The 22494-nt window shown below is 38.0% G+C and overlaps 1 protein-coding gene across 2 annotated transcripts in view; it reads left to right on the top strand.

The window, feature by feature from the left end:
• Nucleotides 1-22494, top strand: part of LOC134667143 (brain-specific angiogenesis inhibitor 1-associated protein 2) — a 105848-nt gene that overhangs the window by 54183 nt on the left and 29171 nt on the right. The gene's annotated exons all lie outside the window — the stretch shown is intronic.

Raw genomic sequence — 22494 nt, 5'->3', positions numbered from 1 at the left:
GATAGTATAGTGTCATAGTACCTCTTATGTACAAATAATGCAGTAATGCAAATGTAGTCTGAAGCCACAAATCGCTCTCTTTCTATCTCACTATCTCTCTCTCTCGCACTTCTTATTGCGCACGAGATGTCCGATGACACGATTTAAGGTCGTATCAAAACCATATCAAATTGTCAAAACAGAAAAGGCAGGTAACCGGGAATCCAACGTGCCGACTACAAAACGACTTGGCATTGTATTTGGTTTGAAAAGAAAACTCTGTTATTATTTCTTGTTTTATCTTGCAACTTCGGCGGTTATTGGGTTGGTAAACAATTTGAAGTATTTGATAATTCGAGTTGTTCAATTTATTTTCATTTTAAAGGAAGGTGTAAGCGCCTTAACTTGAATGCCAAAATAAACGCTACTATCATATTGGCCTGTATGTTTTATATAATCATGTATAGTAAAACGACAACTCGCATTGCGTTTTAAATGCGATTTGAACATTAGGCCAACCGTACATAAGTACCGGAAAATCAGGTAACTTTAGTCCATAGTTCTTTTTTTTTAGCATTAGAAATAAGATAAACAATCTTGACGTGTCTTTTAATTGAAAAACACATTTTAAAAATAAGTTACGGCAAATATGTAACAATTATGAATCTAATACGATCATTTATATTCTTCTGCTTTCATAAGTAATAGTTTTTCATTTTTAAAAAGTGTTTTTCAATTGAAAGACATGTCAAGATCGCTTACGTTCTTGCAAGTTCTTTCTAAATGCTAAAAAAAACGAACTATACAACTTACAACTATGGTCTAAGTTCAAGTTCCAGAAAAACATGTATATATAAATCTTTTTCAAAGAGCCATCTGAGGGTAGAATTTGTTTACTTTTATTTAAATAGGTGCCTAAAAGGGACAGACTATAAGCAACAAAATAAATGTAACGAGTACAAAACAAAAACGCTCGTTGATTATCAACGTTAAAACTGGACCATAGTGATATTATAGGGCCATAGTTACCTGTCACGGTAAGTAAGCTTACAATGTTTCTACTATTACCGTCCCATCTCCACAGTTAGGTAATAAAGATAATCCGGTGCATAGTTAAACGAACAGCGTACTTTAACTAGTAGGTTAACCAGCTGGTAGGCTTTAAACCTACTTTCTCTCGGTCAATGAACTTACTATTTACATGTTACTAAATCCTGGCCCCAATTTCACATCGGTGACAGGTGCGACGAATTGTAAAATCACTGTTGCTGACGTCACAGGCATCGATGGGCAACGATTACCACTTACCATCGGGCGGGCCGTATTCCTGTTTGCCACCATCATCGTATTAATTAAAAAAACTTTATTATATCGGAAAAAAACAGATATTTCTCCTGCGAAGTTTCTGACAATTGTCAAAGATTTAGAAGAATTGTAGGTAATTCTTGACAGGTAAAGTCCATTCCAATAGAACTTGCTAACTTTGTAAACAAAAGACGTAACTTTGTTTTGTCACTGTTTCTCCTTGAATTTTCACATCATCTCATCAAACACCATTGAAACACATACACTATACACTATTAAAGCGGTCGTTACCGTAAAATACAACAATATATAACTGTATCTTGGATATTTCATTAAAAGTTTAAAATGGTTTCATAAGTTAGGTTATTAGGCCCTGATGTAATGACGTTTTTGTTTCTTTTACATTCTACAATTGTCTATGATGGGTAGTGTTGTGACTAGAATTGGAGATATACTCGTAAAGCCGCTACACACTACGCGACTCACGGTCTGTACCTGCCAACGCGGTTATATACACTACGCGGTAGTTTGACTATTTTAAATTTCAATAAATATGTAAACTCAGATTAGGGATCATCCATTAATTACGTCACACGAATTTCTAGGTGTCTTGACCCCTCCCCCCCTCCTTGTCACACTTGGTCACATTTTGCAAACCCCTCCCCACCTGGTGTGACGTCACATTTTAGGCAATTTTGTTTTCAACGAAATCGGTAATAGTAACTGGGCATAATTTTTTTAATGAAAAAATATTTTAGTAAAAGAAATATTAGTAATTTTATAACACAAAACCAATTAGGAACGAAAATTACTTCCAAAAGGCAAAAACTCATTATTTAACTGTACAGCGAATAAAAAAATATAAATTAATTTTCGGTTACTGATGAAGTTAAAGTGACGTCACAATGTTTGTGACTCCCCCCTCCCCCATGTCACAACATGTCACATTTTCTTGACCTCTCCCTCCCCCTAAACGTGTGACGTAATTAATGGATGACCCCTTAATCGTTTTAATCCCTTTTTTTTAAATAACCTTTTCCATTCTTTCGCACCATTTTTAGGGTTCCGTACCCAAAGGGTAAAACGGGACCCTATTACTAAGACTTCGCTGTCCGTCCGTCCGTCCGTCCGTCTGTCACCAGGCTGTATCTCACGAACCGTGATAGCTAGACAGTTGAAATTTTCACAGATGATGTATTTCTGTTGCCGCTATAACAATAAAAACAGATAAAAATAAAGATTTAAATGGGGCTCCCATACAACAAACGTGATTTTTGACCAAAGTTAAGCAACGTCGGGAGTGGTCAGTACTTGGATGGGTGACCGTTTTTTTTTTTGCATTATGTTACGGAACCCTTCGTGCGCGAGTCCGACTCGCACTTGCCCGGTTTTTTAAACATTATTTTTAAACTACGGAAAATTATAACTGGTCGTTTTGGACTGTTCATAAATAAAAATCTACCCTACATTTGACAAAATAATGACTGTTGAATGATTGACGGTTTCAATATTATTTTACTCGTTCATGTTTTTCTTGGCATGTACGCGTATCTTACTTCTTTGTTATTGAATTTAAGAGATATCTGTTTCTCGCTCTCACTTATAGATGCGACGCACCAAGTTCGTGATGCAGTGCGATAGTGTGTTACGGCCTTAAGTAAAGGACTAAGTAAGACTCTTGCCCATCACTAGCAAATTCATCATTCAGAGACAATTTCAATATGGCGGTTTGTTTACACAGTTTGCAAGTTCTATTGGAATGGACTTTAATGAGTTATATGTCGGAATTTCGTGACAATTGTAGTGTTTCTTGTGACAATTGTCATAAACATAGCAAGAGAAATATCTGTTTTTTTCCGATATCATAACGTTTTTTTTAATAATACAATGATGGTGGCAAACAGGAATACGGCCCGCCCGATGGTAAGCGGTAACCGTAGCCCATGGATGCCTGTGACGTCAGCAACAGTGATTTTACAATTCGTCGCACCTGTCACGTTGGTGAAACAGGGTATACACCCACTTGCCAGAATTTCATTTGCCATAATTTCATTTGCCATAATAGTCAACAGCCATTATATTGTTTCCCATAATTACATATGCAATACTTATTGTTTACTATATTAGTCACGTGCCAGAAACTTTGTTTCCCATAAAATCAATTTCAATAATATCATTTGTCATCATCATTGTAAGCCATAATTATCACTAGCCATAATATAATTTTTTTACAGAAACCAAATGCTACTAGAAAAGAAAAATGGGTTAGGTTAGGTTTGAACTGCGACCCTTACAGAAAAGTAATGCTACTGGAAAAGTGGGTTCGGTTAGGTTTGAACTGCGACCCTTACAGAAAAGAAATGCAACTGGAAAAGTGGGTTAGGTTAGGTTTGAACTGCGACCCATACAGAAAATAAATGCTACTAGAAAAGTAGGTTAGGTTAGGTTTGAACTGCGACCCTTACAGAAAAGAACTGATATCAGAAAAGTGTGTTAGGTTAGGTTTGAATTGCGACCCTTACAGAAACCAAATGCTACTAGAAAAATGGGTTAGGTTAGGTTTGAACTGCGACCCTTACAGAAAAGAAAACAGGGGCCTGGTATAAGTGGATAAGTTATTTGCCTATTATCTGGTAGTTTAAACACTTTATTTCTTTGCAATAGAGTTTACGAATTCATAATAACTCTCATTTATAGACGGGTCTGTCGCGAATTTGTTTTATTATTTTTATTTACCGACGTTTCGACACAGGTTTCACTGGTTGTGGTCGCGGCTAATTACTGATGTCCCAGCAAAAATATCAGAACAGAGATTTGTGCATCGAAAACTGTATTTTGGGGTAGACTAATAAATATGTCCCGTCTATAAATGTGAGAAGGGCTCATTTAGATGATGCAAGAAAGAAGAAATGGCATGCGAGTTTCATTACATTGCGGTTTTTGATCGGTCGACTGAATTGCACGTAACCAACAACAGTCCGCAATGTAACTAAAATCGCATGTTCGGGCGCCGTCTAAATCAGCCCTATGTGTTCAAAACGCGAAAGTTTTAATATTAGTTCACGAATTGTCATTTAACTAGTATTTCCAGCTTTACAATATTATGACAATTAGCGACACATTGCGAAAAGAAGTATTCAACTTTCTTCATTCACATTCCTCACTAATGCTAACCGAACATGACGTCAGTGGGTAGTGCGAAGATACTGGTTTGATTCCTGCCTCGGGCATTAGAGAAAGCCTTGGGGCCCGATTCGGATTTTGAAATAGACATCTATTAGATATCTTTTCTATCTAATCTAATAGATATCTTACACTATCTAACGTAAATGTGACATTAGTTGCCCGAATTGCGCTGCAAAAGAGAACTACATAGTTGATATCTAAATTATAACGTATCTAAAATGGATCCAGTACCGGTCGTCTCTTGTGAATATCTTGAAGTTCGAATACGGCAGTTGATCACTTTTTATCTCTTATATTATGCAAGTAGCTGACGGTCTTTCCAACGCTATTCAACCGGCTGACGGTTTTTTTATTTATAACAACATCAAAACTATCATCTGACAAAGTATCAAACGGGAGGCGATGACAAAATTTATTTTACTTTTTTACATGTTTCGGTGGCTGCCATTCCTCAACTCACCAAGGGAGGGGCAGCTGACGTCCATGAGGGTTCATCATACATAGCCGTTAACCACTATACGAGTTATCACGCGGGAGGCGATTGGTCATGGAAATCTGTTCCTGGGTCGCGGTCTAAAAGGCCAACAACGCACTTGTAATCCCTATGGTACAGGTGTCTGAGTCACGGTAATCGCTCACCATCTGGTGATTCGTGTGCTCGTTTGCCTCAAACTTTTCAGTTTACTAAATAGTTACTGCACATTTTGTAAGAATCACGTAAGCATAATAACGGTTTCGAAACGTGGAGGCACGGGCATGATTGCATTTATAATAGAATTTCCTTTGTAGGAGGTTTGAATTTTAATATCTCACTTGAGCAAGGTGCATAGTTTGGTTACATTCAAACTTACTAAGTGTGTCAGTTGCATAGCTGTAGGAGTAAATAACTTATGTAGTTGGTAAGTTTTCATTAGTTAACGGTTAAGGTGACAGTCCATTTCCAACAACAGCTGCATTACTGTTCATTTTACTATGGAAATTGACAATGACAGCGACGCGTTCAGTACCGGTAGTGCAGCTGCGGTTAGAAATGGAATGTTACCATTAGAAAGAGTTAAATATATTGCAGTTTAATTAGTGACTGCATTCAGTTTAACCAGTGGGGAGACACTCTTCCTTTCGGGCAAACTCGGCTCCGTTCGGCTCAGTTATTAGGGCTGGCACCACTAGCACTAAACGTCTTTTTGCACGACCACAGATAAGATAATGGCTTGAATTTTGACAACCCTAAATAGCCGAAAGGGATAGTGCCATACATTAGTAAGGGATAGCATGATTCGACCCTGAACGGCTGTCAAACTTTGGTTTTGTAGGAAATTTCCTTTCTGTACGGTAGTACTATTTATTTCTTATTTATTCTGTTTCACAGCGCAGGCTTAGTCATAAGTAGTTGCTACAGCCAATAACAGGTACAGGTAGGTATATTGTATCTATCAAAGTCACAAACATTTCGACCTTGGAGAATGTCGTTCATAAACTATTGCGTTCTTAGTCTCCAATTATACATGTGTGTCATACCCAAATACCGAATAAAATATGCACTAATGATATCTTGCGTCACATCAATTCTAGATCTCACACCATTTGAATATTCAGCCTTGGGTGTCGAAATTAATCGATACGACCATTACCAGGCACGCGAATTTTGAATGCTTTTTTTTGCGTACAAATCACCATCACAGTCCAAAATTTAGTAAACTAGCTCTTAATCCCTCGTAATAAGGTCCATGGTGTTGTAAGCTTATTGCGGTACCTTGCGTCGGATCGTGCGGAATGCGGCTAAGGCTTGATTCGTGACTGCTTTGTGAGATTAGACTGCGTAATGCACTGTGGCTGTCGGCATTGTCTTTGCCTAAGCAAAAAACCGGGCAAGTTCGAGTCGGACTCGCGCACGAAGGGTTCCGTACCATAATGAAAAAAAAAACTGAAAAAAATGCAGAAAAAAAAAAGGTCACCCATCCAAGTACTGACCACGCCCGACGTTGCTTAATTTTGGTCAAAAATCACGTTTGTTGTATGGGAGCCCCATTTAAATCTTTATTTTATTCTGTTTTTAGTATTTGTTGTTATAGCGGCAACAGAAATACATCATCTGTGAAAATTTCAACTGTCTAGCTATCACGGTTCGTGAGATACAGCCTGGTGACAGACGGACGGACGGACGGACGGACGGACGGACGGACAGCGAAGTCTTAGTAATAGGGTCCCGTTTTACCTTTTGGGTACGGAACCCTAAAAAAGTTAAGTAGGTAATAGGTACTTCGGAATGCGTATCAATAATGCCTTGTTTATAATGATTTAGTTGTTGACGGATAACCTTCTGCTCTAGTAAAATTCGTGATTTGATGTTTTGACAAAGTCAACACTTAAGTTTTGTTCGGTTTTGATCAGGTTAACACTTATTTTGTGTTCAGTTTTGACAATAATAGGTTCGTTGGCCGTGTGATAAAACACTTTGAAATCAATCAGCTTATGTACGGCAGTAAACTACATTGTAAGTCGTTACAATGTAATAGATAGTAAAATTTGCATATTAGTTCACGTAATACCCATTTTCATTTTGCAACATTAAGTAGTAAGTTTTGCAAGTTTATATTTCGTTTTTTTAGCATTAGAAAAAAGGTAAACAATCTTGACATGTCTTTTTATTGAAAAAAAATTTTGAAAAATAAGTCACGGCAAATATGTAACAATTATCAATCAATCATATACGATTATTTACATTCTTTTACTTACGGAGTAGTGTTTGACAATCCCTGAAGTTGACTACCCGTTTGTCACTTCTGTTCCGGATTCATTGGTATGTTTGGGAAGAAGCATATTGCTGATTTGCATTTGTAGCCACCCGACGAAGCCTGCGTTGCGGATTTCTTACATAAACTAGATTATTATTTAAGATTTTGTTTTGGTCGGTTATTGACTGTTGTAAATTTACTTGTAGGTACTTATCTCAATTTTATAAATCAACTATTGGGATAGTGTCCAGCCCTGGAACATTTTTTTGTTTATATGGATATTCTAAGTTAGCCTTTGTTGCCTACAAACAGGAAATATATTAGCCATATTAATTCCGTTAAATTCTTTAAAACTGTCCATAGCAGATACCACTTAAATTTGAAGTTAATTCCCAATACGACCGCAATTGGAAGCGTACCACAAATACCACAATAAAATCCGTTGCGGCCGATTCATTATAAACCGCCATGTTGAATGCTATGGAGTAATAAGCTCATTAACGGGCACGACAAACACGAATTTATTACAATTTTATTGAGTAATTTCGATATTAACAAAGATACGTTGATTGAGTGAGATGCGTAAAATCGAAAACAATTTCGTGCTTGGAATTTGATATGTGCCTAAACGAGATGGCGCTGTACAGCTAGATACATTTTGCGGTAACTCTGATTGTCATAAGTTGACGTTTGACAATTCAGTGACCGCAAAACATATGGCGCAGAACAGCGCCATTTGTTTTGGATGTGAAACTAAGGGGCACGTTTTTTTAGTTTTTACTCTTCTATTACAATCAATTCACTTCGATAACTATAAATAATTTAAAAATTTGCTCGTCAAATCCCTCGACTCAGTGTATCACTATCTTTTTATACTAGAGTTAAAAAACACGGTGTATACCTACATGAAAAAGTACCTCATATAAATATTTTTAATAGGTAAATATCAGTAGCATTCTTGCAAAATTAAATGTTGTAAAGATTTCAAATTACCTAGTTTTTATTAGCTGCAGGGGTCAACTTCCACGTTCTTTTGCATATATCAAAGACTAAGGGAAGAAAAATTTAATTAAATATACCCCTGAACGCTAATTAAAACCATTCTTTGCATTTTTAATTCCCTCCAATAAGATCGAAGTACGCCGCTATGGGCGCAGTTTTAAGAGGAAAGGGGACCGCCGCTTCTCCATACAAACGTTGTATCATTTTCGTCTCGGTATAATAAAAATATGGTAAATATTTTTACATAATTTGATGTAAATTGACCATAGCTATGCCTCTATGTTTGATTTTTTCAAAATTTTAATTATTATAGAAGTTAAAAGCATTTAATTTTTTTGATGAAATCTGTTTTGCGCTCCTAATTTTTAGAGTAGGTAATCAAAAAATCTTAAAAAGTTAAACGTAGCGGCATAGCTATGGTTAATATAATATACATCCAATTATGTAAAAAGATTTTCCATGATGTCAATATTTAGAGAGGAAAAGGGTATACGTAGTCCACGTTTGTACGGAGAAACGGCGGTCCCTTTTCCACAATCTGCAATTTGTTACGGATTCAACAATGCACCTTTAACTTTCTTTCACAGGGAAAATAAAAGATTCCCGAGTTCTCTAAATGAAGTTGACTACAAAAGGCGTCCCCGTAATTCAAATGAACGCAGCCGGCGCCGACCGCTTCGATTCTCTTTGAAAACTTTAATTTTTTTCAAAGTTTCCGACGCGGCACTTAACAAATACTCCTCGCTAAAGAGTTCGAACTTCGGAATTAATGATTTTTACTATTCGCTGTAGCGTACCTTTTTCACAGGTTTGCTTTTACGTTGCTTTTTTGTTCATTAACGTGGTTCGCTTTCCATACAAAAAATAATTGTGTTTTATTAGGTCATTACACACTATTACTACATAAATATGTGCGCATCTATCTACTTTCGAATATTTTTTTGTGCTAAAATGATAGTAAAACTTTGTTTTATAAGTACTACAGAAATCACGCAAAAATGTTATTTTGGTGTTACATTGATAAAAAATACTAGTAACAATGTTTGTATAAAACAAAGTTTTTTTATCAATTTAGGGCAAACGAATATTCCATAGTAGATAGATGCTCACATAGGTACCTATTTATGTAGTAATAGTGTGTAATGACTTAATAGAATAGAATAGAATAGAATGTTTTTATACGTGACAAAAGTTAATAGATAAAACAACAGGTAATACTACCACGGTCACGAAATGGTCCCGACTCAGCAGTTGCTAGCCTAAAGGCTAGCGCTGGTCTTCCGTCGGGGCCATGGACTATTACGTCTAAATTATAAAAGGAACACATTATGACTACAATATTACATAATAAAAACTAAAATTACAGTTAAAATGAGTGGCGGTTGTAGAAGAGACGAAAAGCAGTACTAGGAATACTTAAATATATCTTGTCTCAAGTTTGAGGCACTCTTCGTTTAATTGGTGTTCGAGCATAAACTTTTTTAAAATTGATTTAAAACTGTGAATGCTTTGCAGGTTCCTAATAGAAGGAGGGATGTTGTTCCAACACTTAGTGGCTGCGTAACGAAAACTGCCGCGGAAGGCTGCTGATGTGTGTCTATGAGTTAGAAGTTGAGTCGCAGATCGCCAACCCCAGCGTGACTCGGAAAAGGCCAGCTTCTCGTACAAATAAGTAGGAGCCTGATGGTTTATTACACCAAAGAGCAAAGAAGCAAGGTGCAGCTTACGGCGGTGGTGCATTTTTAGAGTGTTATGCTGATTAAGGAAAGGTGATACGTGGCCCCGCAATGGAATGCAGAAACAGAAGCGAGCACAGGCGTTTTGGACACGTTGTATAAGTCTTTTGGTTTTACAAAGAAGTCTTGGTCCAAATACCGCATCCAAATAATTTAATTTTGATAAAATAAGTGACTCAACTAACCTAACACGCAGCATTTCATTGATGAAAGGTCTAATTTTGTACAACACTTTTAGTTTGTAAAAACACCTCCTTACTATCAGAAATATAAAACGCAATTATTTTTTGTATGGAAAGCGAACCACCTTAACGCTATTGCCTTTACGGATTTGCAATTAGTGTTTCTTTTAGGTATTAAACTCAATCACATTAGAGAACCAATACAAACGGTATGTAAGGTTGCTAATTAAATTCACCGGCCATATTGCAAGTAACCCGACTGTGAAATGCACGCCTACCAAAGGAAGAGAAGCTGTGAAAATAGATAGTTGTTTACGTAGTGTGCGGAGCTAGGAATAATTAGCAATGCTAACATGTCAATTGCTTTGAGGATACGTCATGATTAAGAGATTGGCGTTTGGGTTAGAGCTGAAGAGCCCATCAACGTGCACACTAGCGCACTGCTAAATAATCGCGATTATTTCAATTTACCGAAAGATATTTAAAAAAGTGGCCACTACGTACTGTATTTTGTATTTAAGTACCTTTTGAATACATCAAACAGGCCGGCGTATTATGGATGTGTTTATCCATCTTTATCCACGTGATAAAATAACTGTCACTTTTTACCGTGGGGTAGAAAGTGACGGACACCGTTTTATCACCCTGTCACGTAGACAAGAACGACCATCATATCCGTACAGGTCAATTTCGCCAATAAAATATTTCTGTTCTTTTCTTGATTTTTTTTTATGTATTTAATGTAAATAGTAAATGTGTAATCGCTAATGTTACTTTTTAATATCTGTCAATTACACCCCATGGCCTATAGTGGCAACATCGTCATCAAAAAGGCGTTTTGTACTAAATAAGTGTGCGTAACAAAAGAAAGTCTGAAACTAGGCAAATTCCAAAAAAGTTTACAGGACATTTAAGTCTTTAAATATGATCAGAAATGCACTGTTAAAATCTTTCGACTCCGTACACCGTCCCGTATTAGCATCTATTGTCTGCATTGTTCGGTTCGTGACAATTAGAGCAAAGCTGAACTTGCCAAGTTGCCATAATATTATTTGCTGTCTAAAATGTTTACTTGCGGTGTCGGTGACCAAAGTTGGAATCGGCCAACAATATCGGGAGCGACAAACCGACTGGATGGAGACTAATTGTTTCAAATAATTTATTACGAAATTGATATTCAGTTTGAAACTGGGGGCTGAGAAATTTCGGTTTAATGTCTTTAACTATGGAAATAATTAGACAGTTACGACCCAGTTCGAACAATGGTTATAAGATGTCACAGCGATACGATACCGTTCTGTCTGTGTCGGTGACGTGACGTTTTTTGTTGAAGAAATGTCACTTTTGACACTGATCCATCGGTACGTATTTTCTATGTACTTATGACAAATGGTGAAAATATGCACAGAAAAATAATCGCCTGCTTTAAATGCCAAAAAAAGTCGCAACACAGGAGATAAAATTTGTACGGGACAACCCGGGTAATGCTCCTTATACGATCTTACCTTCTACCCGATCTTCAGACCGAGTCAACAGTGTTGCACCGCTATTGCACTGTAAACACAGTGCTCGTGAAGTGGCAACAAGTGTCTCGGGGGCAAACGTCTGGGCATGTTTTATGAAAGATGGAAAACGACCATTGCTTTAATGTTTATAGGTTGACTAAAACGTTTTTTTTTTGCTTTGGAGTAGGTAGGTACCTTAAATAAAACACGGTTTTTCGGATCCGTAATAGTTACGTAAGCATAGAAAGTTTGAATGTGGTACCTTATATAGTGATGTCACTTTTGACACTGACAGATCGGTATCGTATCGCTGTGACATCTTATAATCATTGTTCGAATTAGGCTTGGTATGTAGTATTAAACCAAGTGCAATAAAAAAAATACTCGCTAAATACTTGAAAAAATACACAGAAACTTTAGTGTGTAAAAAAAAAAGTTTGTAATTGAAATTTAACTTACGCCTTAAACTAATTAATTTTACTGTCCATTCTATTATAAACAGAGTGCCGTAATACAATTTCAAAATGTACTTAAATTGCCTACTGTTTGTTGGTGTTGGCTTGTAGCCATAAAATTGAGTACTCCCAAATAATACATATCTACTAGGGACCTATTTAGAGTCGTAAAATAAGATACCTACCATTTTGATTTTAGTATTAGTGCGTCACTGCGACAAATATGCGATGGGCTAACTTCGAAATTCGGTTAACTATAAAAATGGCTAACCCTTATCTTATCTTTGTTCATGTTACTGTACATCTTCCTCGCGTTGTCCCGGCACTTTTCCACGGCTCGTGAGAGCCAGTGGTCCGCTTGGCAACTAATCCCAGGAATTGGCTCGGCACTAGTTTTACGAAAGCGACTACCATATTCTGACCCTTCAATCCAGAGGGTAAACTAGACCTTATTGGTATTAAATAGTCCGGTTTCCTCACGATGTTTTTCTTCACCGAAAAGCGCCCGGGAAAAAAGTATATACTTACCCCCTTATTCATAAACGTTTACTAAAGTTAACAAGCCGATAATAATCGTTTGTCCCTTTCCATCATACCAATACATCGGAAAGGGACAAACGATTATTATCGGCTTATCAACTTTAGTAAACGTTTATGAATAAGGGGGTTATAGTTTAGTAGATAAATTAACAATATTTCTAAAATTTACTCCGCGTTCGAATTTACCCCAATGCACCGCATACAAGGTGTCATTGTCATTACTATCATTAGCCTCTGGATAAACATTAAATGTACCAACATGTTACCAATGACTAATCAACAAAATATTTCAACAATAATAATAATTATATAGTACTAATGAGACAGTAATTAACGGTTATTTGCCTGTAAGTAGATGCCAGTTATTTGAATGATATTGGGTAACACTAAAATATGCAACCTTATTGAATAGCAAGGTCGCTGTTCTCTTATGTATGATTTTCATTCCAAATATTGACATTGATTAATTATGGCATTGGCATAATATGACCACTGTCAATAAATCATATGGGGTATTATCTATGAAAAAGGGCCTTATTGTCGATGGCGCTTACGCAGCACAGCGTCGCGAGGCGTTGTATATACAGCGAAGCATCGTTAACAATGGCGTAAGCGCCATCGACAATACGGTCCCTTTTCATAGATAAACGTCACATACGCTTGGCCAGTCGTATTCCGTATAACTTGACCGACACGACAGTCAGACTTACATACTATACAGTTGAAGGTGTTGAAACTCCTCGTAGACATATCAATTTATATGTTTTTTAGGGTTCCGATGGTTCCGTAGTTCTAATTTATATCTGAATTTTATGAAGGACGTGTAACTACTAAAAAATCTGTTTTAACTATAGGTATATTTTTAACGTATATGCTTTCTAGTTAAAATCAAATTGCTATCAAATTGTTCTTCTCTAAATCCGCTCCGAGCTGGTAATTATCATGTAGACACAGAAGCCACTTAATTACATTTCGTAACTAACTCATATACATATTTGTAACCACTAACTAACTACATATATATTTGTAGTAACGATGTAACGCAACCTATAATTACATTGGAATCTAGGCATAACGCTTATAAACGAAATGGTTTCAGCATAAATAATAAAGCAACCTTCATGGATTATAATTTGTATAATGAAACAATATATATACCGTTATATTCATTTGCAGTTAAAGGTAGGTACTTACTTATTTTTAATTAATGTAATCTATCTACGATTACTCTTTAATTCATAAAACGATTATGAGCAAAACCATTATTTTCAATGAACTACAAAATTGATAACAGGCGGCCCGATTAGAACTTTAAGATACGTCAATTAATAGATCTAGAAACGATATGGAAACGAAATGTGACGTTTCTTCAAACAAAAACGTCACCTTTTACACTGACACATCTAATCTATTAATGTCTCTGAAAGTTCGAATCGGGCAGATTGTTAATGAATAACCTCATTATAACACTACCGCTTTAATTAAGCCTTTATTAGTTTTAAACTGAACAATCTGTAATATTACAATAAAACCATTGACATTTTTTCCCGGCAAAGATAGGGTAAATAAAAATAATGTTTTGGACTATGTTGTAATGTAGTTAGGTCAAAAATTCAGACTTCAAGACTAGTTAATCCTGATTCAAAGATTTAAAAAAATACACTGCTGTCTACCACTTCAATAATCAATATACTTTATTGGGGAATATTTCCTTTGTCTAATGTTACCCCACCTGTACCCAGTTACCCCTCATGACGGTGTTGGGGTAAGCTCAAACCTCATCATCATCATCATATATTTACGAGTATGACTATTGTCGCTGGAGCAATTTCCATGTTTGGCGGTCCTCTGCCTTCACTTTGAAAGCCTGATACGACACGACGTTGATATTTTCCTTTATTTGATCCATGTACGCTCTCCTTGGTCTTCCCTTCTTCCTGTTTGCTTCAACTTTCCCTTCTATGATGTTTTTGCCCAAACTCCACATCAAACATTATTATAATCGCAATAATAAATTTAAAAATTTTGACATCCCCTTAAAATCGTTAACGATTTCAATAAGCGTCAGTCAGTCATCAATTCAAAGGCGAGTCGTTCATAACAAACACCTAGTCTTCCTTTAAATAACTTATACTTCCCCGTGTTTTGCTCGTTCGATGCAGATCCCCAAACTCACCGCTCCCAAGAGCGGGCGGAAAGCAATTTTTCACAAGATTCAGATGTACAGTCACCTTCAGTACGCCTAGTGTAAATTTCGATAGCGTGACGTGATTTACACGTTTGCGTTATGGCTCCTCTACACGATGGGCCAACGCCGGCCACTCCATGGGACGCATTTATGCGTTAGAGGGAGCAAGTTATATTGCTATCTCATTCTACCGCATGGCTGCGTCCCTTGGAGTGGCCGGCGTTGGCCCATCGTGTAGAGGAGCCATCGAGTGTTTTGTATGGGATTTTGAGTCCCCAAAACGTCTCGCATGTCGCGCTATTCAAAAACCCATACAAAAATGTACGTCACGCTAAGGAATGAAATTTTCACTTTCTGAAGTATCAGACTACGCGTCAAAATTACCATTCTCTAAAAGCTTAAGATGCAATAGGTTGAGGCAGCAGTTTTTGAAAAAATATTAGCGCTTTATTTAGATCATAATTTAAGGTTCCCAAAAATTTTACTATTAATCTTGAGACCTCTCCGGTAGGTACTAACTTCATCGGTTTGACCTGATTTCTTAACTATTGCTTCAGCTAAAAATATGAAAATGCTTCAAAAAATTATCAATTATATTTTTTGATCAGTCACCGATTACTTCTTTTTTGTTAAAACTTACTAAAAATAATAATTCAAAAACATGATTTTCGCTACCGAGCTTTCTTGTTTACGTTTAAGCTCAGTGAGATTGGAGACACCAAGAAACCTTAACAAAAAGAGATAACTGAGATAAGATATATATGTAGTACAATTATATTTTGGCAGACTTATACTTGGCCAGAAGTTGCGGACTCGAATTTAAAACTGTTAACCTAAACATGACACACATGCGAAACATGTCGCGCGAGTGACTAAAAACAAGTGAGTCTAAACCGTAAAATTATTCAAAGTTGCGGACTATTGATGCCGACTGTACGTTTTAAAATAGCTAACGCCTTATGTCGTAGCCTCGCTTATTGCTCGCGTCGGCGACGTAAATCTTGAGGGTCCGTGTATAGCTTGTCAGGGCCAGGGGTGAAAAATAGATGCGCACTTATAAAAATTAAGTAGAGGGTCGCCGCGATATTGGAAAAAGGAATTAATGGGGCATTCGCTTTTTGATCGCGTTATGTTTATTTAGGCTTTTGTAAAGATCATAATAGAGCTATTACTTTTGTCGATTTTATTCTGTTTAAATAAAATTTAATAAGTTTGAAGAGCTCCTCATTCTGGTTGGAATAAACACGAAATGCCTATTTGAGACAGTAAAATTTAGGATTCCGTTAAGCTACATAAATTCAAACATTTTCGTAGCTCTGTGGAAGACTTTATAAGACTTACATATGTACAGTAAAATTGTGCTTATGTTGTACAGAACAGGGAACTTTATTTGTATCTACCCACCAAACTTTATCACCAAATCTGAAAAAATTTAAACAAGACCACTAAGTAAATAAAAATCGTCCAATAACTACCTCAAGTTCAAAGTCATAATTTAGTTTTTATTTGCAAATAGTGAGTTTTGGTAGTTAATGATATCGCGTGAGATAGAATCGCATTCTCAACCGTGAGAGAATCATCAGTTGATTTGACATGGAAGCAAAATTTGACAATTTAGCTTCGTCGTAATTCGGCCCTTTAATTTAAGATTATCCTCTAGCCGTCCAGAAGCCCATAAAAAGGGTTTTACATACATTTTAATTTGAATCTTTTCATTGACAATTCTAAATTGCATATGTTGTGATAGGAACTGCTAATGCAAAGGCAAAGTCAAACCCCCATCAAAAGCAATTGGCAATTGACTTGAATGTCTCAGAGTTTGACACTACCCAATAGTTGCCGCCTTCGATCTTAATTACTAACAATATACTTATAGGTGAAAACTATATTGTCAACTACTAGAAACTATTAGTTGATTAACCTCGTACGACCCAGGTAATTTTTTGTTAGTGCTTTTCAATTTGGAACTTTCATTTACTTATTTCCGAATTCAAAACTAGAATTTAATTTGCACCAAACGATGAATTTTATTGTATTAGTTAGGTAAGGTGGGATAAGTAAGACTAGCGTAGTTTATTTTGCTCGGGGCAAGACTATCAATATGAGGATTCCATACAAGTGATAGTTTTACCCCGCTGATAGCCTTACCTTAACTAATTTACTTATAATATATGGTATTTAGTTCACTGCTGAGTGATATTGATCAGTTTGAATATAGTAGTTGGAGCCACTGGCCTTTAGTATAGTAGTAGGCCTGTAGTAGTAGTTAAATGTGGAAAAAAATATTACCACATAGGTAGCCCTATAATAAACTTATTTATTTTTACTACAATTCAAACCTCAGAGACAAGTTTGTCTACGCCGTGAATGATTCAAACAATTCGTAATGTAATACAGGCTTTATCCCATCCTCTTTATTTGGGAGGCACGTAGCAAACGACATTTGGTACCAAATTGCCTCAGGCAGGCTCGTGCCGTCTCTGAGCCACCCTTTCTCGCCAGCGGTTCGGCCACGACATGGCGCGGAGGCGGCAGCGATGAGCGGCGGCCATGTTAGAGCGATATACAGCGATCCGACCAGGCAGCGTAGCCAACCTGCCAATCGCTTACGCTCCGTAGCGATCGAAACGCAACTGTCACTGTCGCACTAATATGGAAGAGTGGTAGAGAGGCACAAAGCGTTTCGCTGTCGAAGCGATAGCGATTGTAACCTTGGCTAGGCCGGCTGAGGGCCTATCGCGAACCGCGTTCGACGTATTGCCTCTCTGTCACACTTGTAAATTCATATGTAAGTGTGACAAGGAGACAACACGTCGAATTTGGTGCGCGGTAGGCCCTCTGTTCCACCTATCTCCGCCGCTCGCCTCTACCGCCGCTGCCGCCGCTTCGAGATGTCGTGGCCGGGCCGTTACTGCTCAGCCAAGACATTGCGCGACCGGCAGCGGCGGCGGCAACCACAGGCTGCCCACCTAGGGCCGCCGCTCGCCGCTGCCGCCGCCGCGCGATTTCCTGGCCTAGCCATTAAGCCACCCTTTCTCGCCATAACGTGCTACGCACACGTACGACATCTTTTTATATCAACCGGAATACAATCTAGTATTGAAATTCATAATATCATTTGAAATTGGTACACAGGTTAGCTTTTACGATTTCGACGCGTGACTTGGAAGAAGCTTTTTATTTTGTTGATTTTCTCCGATATAGCCTTTTTATTTTAGTGCCAATTATTTTAGCAGAGTTCGAATTTGCCCAGATAGGAAAAGCCTTGAACAATTTATTCACTTTTTGCATTTTTCACGTAATTTATGTACCTACACTACTAAAAAGCATCGCATTTATACAAAGTGGTTCTTGTATCCCTACTGGTCAAGTCTTCTGCTTGCTCTCCGCCCCTTCCTAATTGCCATTGCCATAAATGTAGTAATGTAGATGTAGCAATAACCTAACCTAAACCTGACTCTAAAGGAACTCTACAGAATAGATAGACATAATACTCTTTATTGCATACCTCAGTATACGAATGCAGTTTCAGTAAGCATTATATTATAAATCAAGACATGTTATGCGGTTTTGAAGTAGGTAGGTATAATGGTAGTAGATATGAGCGCCGATAGGCATTTAGCCGGCGGCGGCGCGCCGGTCAAAATCGGTCGGCGGCGGCGGCGAATCGGCGGCGTGGCCTTGAAACACGTTTGATTAATAAAAAAATAATTCAAATCGAAATTTTACAGAATAAACATGTTTTTGCTGTAAGAAAGTGATAAAATAAGTGCATTTTTCAATTTCAAAGATAATTTATTGAATAAATGTACGAAAATAGTTTTATATAGTATAAACACTCGCATAAACGGTATCGCGCTGCATCAGAGCCGGTCTTAATCTTGGTGAGGCCCTGGCCGGAAGATCTTTGCGTCTTTTGTGCTAACTAAACAGTAGCGGACTGACTGTATCATCAGGAAAACGTCTTGTTGATATTCTAAAGAGCCGATATGAGGAAAATCAAGCTTTGTTGTTAACCAAAATCAACCCAACAAAACCGGTCTAAAGGTGAGGCTCGAGGCCGAGCTCCACCTAACACCGAATACCTAATTCCGACGCCTTCCCATGCGAGCATGTGAGGCCAGAGGCTGAGCTGCTTGTATTAAGACGAAACAGGAGCTGAGTTGTAAATATTTTAGGTAAATATACCCGTTTCGCTAACGGAAGCGGCTCCTAAAACTAGTGCGATAAGGACAAGGCGAAAAATCCTGCGTAATAATCTTAAAAATCGAGGTTTCGTACTCGACTGTATCGTACTCGACGGTTTCGTACTCCTCCAAAACTTAACCAATCGTAATAACCAAATTTGGAAATCTAAATGATTATGAAATTATCTGTGTCGGACCGTTTAGCTTTATCGGCTAATTGATATCAGTTTTGAATACTACGCCTCTCATATGCGGCATAGTCAATGAGGCCATTTTGGCCATTGACCGTTGGCTGAAGGGCTCTAGCGCCTTAAAAAACAAAAATATCAAAAAAAGCTAAACGGTCCAACACAGATATTGACAATATTAATCTGTGTTGAAAAAATCATTGCTCTAGCTTCAAAACCCACGGAGGAAACAGTCGAGTACGTTTGTATGGAGAAATGACCACTTCTGTTGGCTCTTAAGCATACAGCTTAGAATCGAACGCCAATTGTGAGCTTGGCTGACGGCCGAATGCCTGGAGCGCCGATTGCAGTGCGCTTCTGTGCAAGGCCGAAGACCAAGCTGCAAGAGAGCAGAGCTTAGAATTGAACTAGTGGTCCAGTGTAAGCAAGTCCGAAGGCCGATAAAGACCAAGCCAAAAGGTCCAAACAGAGCCGAAAACTGGGCGGTTCAGATAGCGGCATACTTCCATGCGAGCGATGCGAGGCCAAATATTGAGCTTCGAGAGAGCAAAGTTCGAAATTTGAACAATGGCCAAGTTTAAATGAGAGCCTTTTACGTTTCCGACGCCCTTCCTTTGGACGTGAATATGCTTAAGACGAAACAGGAGCTAAGTTTTAAACATTTTACGTAAAATATCAAAAAAAGCAAAACGGTCCGACACAGATATTGACAATATTAATATGTGTTGAAAAAATCATTGCTCCTGCAGCATTAAAACCCACGGAGGAAACAGTCGAGAAAGGACCATTCCTGTTGGCTCTTAATATCTGAAATTTACCCCTTTTTACATATTTTAAAAACATTCAGCCATGCTTGCAATAGTTAATTTCGCGGTGAATGACGGATTACCTAACCAGCTGGCAAAATTTGTAATTTCTTTGTCCTAAGACTAGTAGCGCGCTTACCAGACAGAAAAGTTTGAATATACCTTCGACATTTTTGAATTATATGGACCTAAACTACCTTTTGAATGTCTATAAGCTATTTAGAGTGGCGCCGTTAAAGATCTAAACTAGATAAAATCTGATTCTGAAAGTAGTAGTAGATACTACTACTTCTACAAGGTCACGCCGATGCCACGCCGATAGCGCAGCGTCGGCGGCGGCGGCGCGAAAATTTCGTCGGCGGCGGCGGCGCGCCGGCGCGGCGCTCATATCTAAATGGTAGGCAAGTATTAGTCACACTATAATTGAGATTACCGCCAAGTTTTGTCTCATGCTAAAAAAACTATAGACGCGGCAACCTATTTACAACAACCAAACGATACGCTGATATTTATGTATCTAATAGTTACCATTCTTATTATATTCCCAATATTCCCATTTCAACACGAACGTCGCGTTCACATATCTACAAACGCGGCTCGACTTGGCTCGTTCCGAAAACACATTAACACGTACTGGGGCCACGTGGCACAGACCACTGGATATTAGGGTAGAAGGGAATACATTGGCTTTTTGTAAGGCGCGTAATATTGGGCCATTTGCCGCGCTTTTCCGTATCTACGTACATTAAGCGTTAAAACGTGCTCCGATAAAGTGTTGGGTGCAAATAACTATACTATTACTTAAATGCGGTAAAGCGGTGGTGCTAGTGATCCAAAAGACTCGAGCCTTTTAGCTCTTTTTTTAGGGTTCGCCTCATCTCCTGACGCCTAAAAGACTAAAAGCCTATTTAGCTCTGTAGCCCCCGAGCCTAGTTCCATTTAAGAGCCTAGACTCTTGGAGCTAATAACCTTATCAAAAGACTAGGTAATACATATTTAAAAGCTAAAAGTCTTTATCCTAAATACCTAGTCTTTTAATAAGGTTATTAGCTCCATGAGTCTAGGCTCTTAAATGGAACTAGGCTCGGGGGCTACAGAGCTAAATAGGCTTTTAGTCTTTGAGGCGTCAAGAGATGAGGCGAACCCTAAAAATGAGTTAAAAGGCTCGAGTCTTTTGGATCACTAGGTGGTGCGGTGAAGAGGAAAATGAGGACTACGTATCTATGGAGTAGCGGCCGTGGCCTATCCTCTTAAAGAAATTTAAGTCATGTGACATTCACTACCAAATCATTTTAACTCAAAGAACTAGCACGCGGTTAAAGCTTAAAAGGCTTAGAAAGATATCTACAGCTGTATTTAACTTTTCAAAATGTTTTAATTAAATAATACTATAGTTTTGTGTTCGGCAGCTTATGCCATTACATTTAAAAAATACTCCTCTTTAAATAGATCTACGTTTAGATGTAACATTCACTACCAAATCATTTTAACTCAAAGAACTAGTACATGAAAAAGTAAAGGCTTAGAAAGATCTCTACGGCTTTATTTAGCGTTTCAAGATGTTTTGAAGTAATATTTGCGGAATGCAAGCCCGGCCGGCAGCCCGACAGGTAGCCGCACCTCGCCGCGGCATCCTTGAGAGGCCGCATTCCGTCTGTTTACGGTGGAGACCTCATTTCAACTGCAATTGCAAATGAATAAGGGCCCCATTCGGATTTTGAAATATACATCTATTAGACATTACCAAGATACGATAACGATATGTTTAAGTTCTAACCTGTCAAATTTGACATTTGCGCGATTCTGGAGATACTCTTGAACGATTTCCACAGGATATGACTCAGAGATCCAATTCACATCTAATAGATATCTTACTCTATCCAACGTAAAAGTGACATTGGTTGCCCGAATTGCGCTGCAAAAGAGAAGTAGTTGATATCTAAACTATAACGTATCTAGAATGGATCTAGTACGTGTCGTCTCTTGTGAATATCTTGAAGTTCGAATAAGGCAGTAAGTCGGTGTGCTGCGTAGGCTTGATTAAAATGGCTATTAACGGTTTCTGTTAGGTGTGGTGTTAATGTTAATTAAACGTAAAGGAAAAATTTCTTGTCTTTCTTAATAATTCATAATTTAGCCTAAATATGTCTCACTGCTGGGCACAGGCCTCCTCTCAAGCACGAGAGGGTTTTGGGCTATAGTCCCCACGCTATGCGGATTGGGGACTTCACTTACACCTTTGAATTTCTTCGCAGATGTACCTATGCAGGTTTCCTCACCATGTTTTCCTTCACCGAAAAGCTTGTGGTAAATATCAAATGATATTTCGTACATAAGTTCCGAAAAACTCATTGGTACGAGACAGGATTTGAACCCGCGACCTCCGGAAGACTTTCAATCCGGAGGTCGCGGGCGTCATATCGACTCGGCCACCACCGCTTTCTTAATAATGCAAATAATATTGATCACGAGCTACACGTTAAATATTTGTATGCCTCCC

Source organism: Cydia fagiglandana, chromosome 9 (genome assembly GCF_963556715.1).
Source record: "Cydia fagiglandana chromosome 9, ilCydFagi1.1, whole genome shotgun sequence".
Taxonomy (NCBI): Eukaryota; Metazoa; Arthropoda; class Insecta; order Lepidoptera; family Tortricidae; genus Cydia; species Cydia fagiglandana.
Note: the sequence above shows the minus strand (reverse complement) of the source record. Positions and strands in the feature narration are given on the sequence as shown.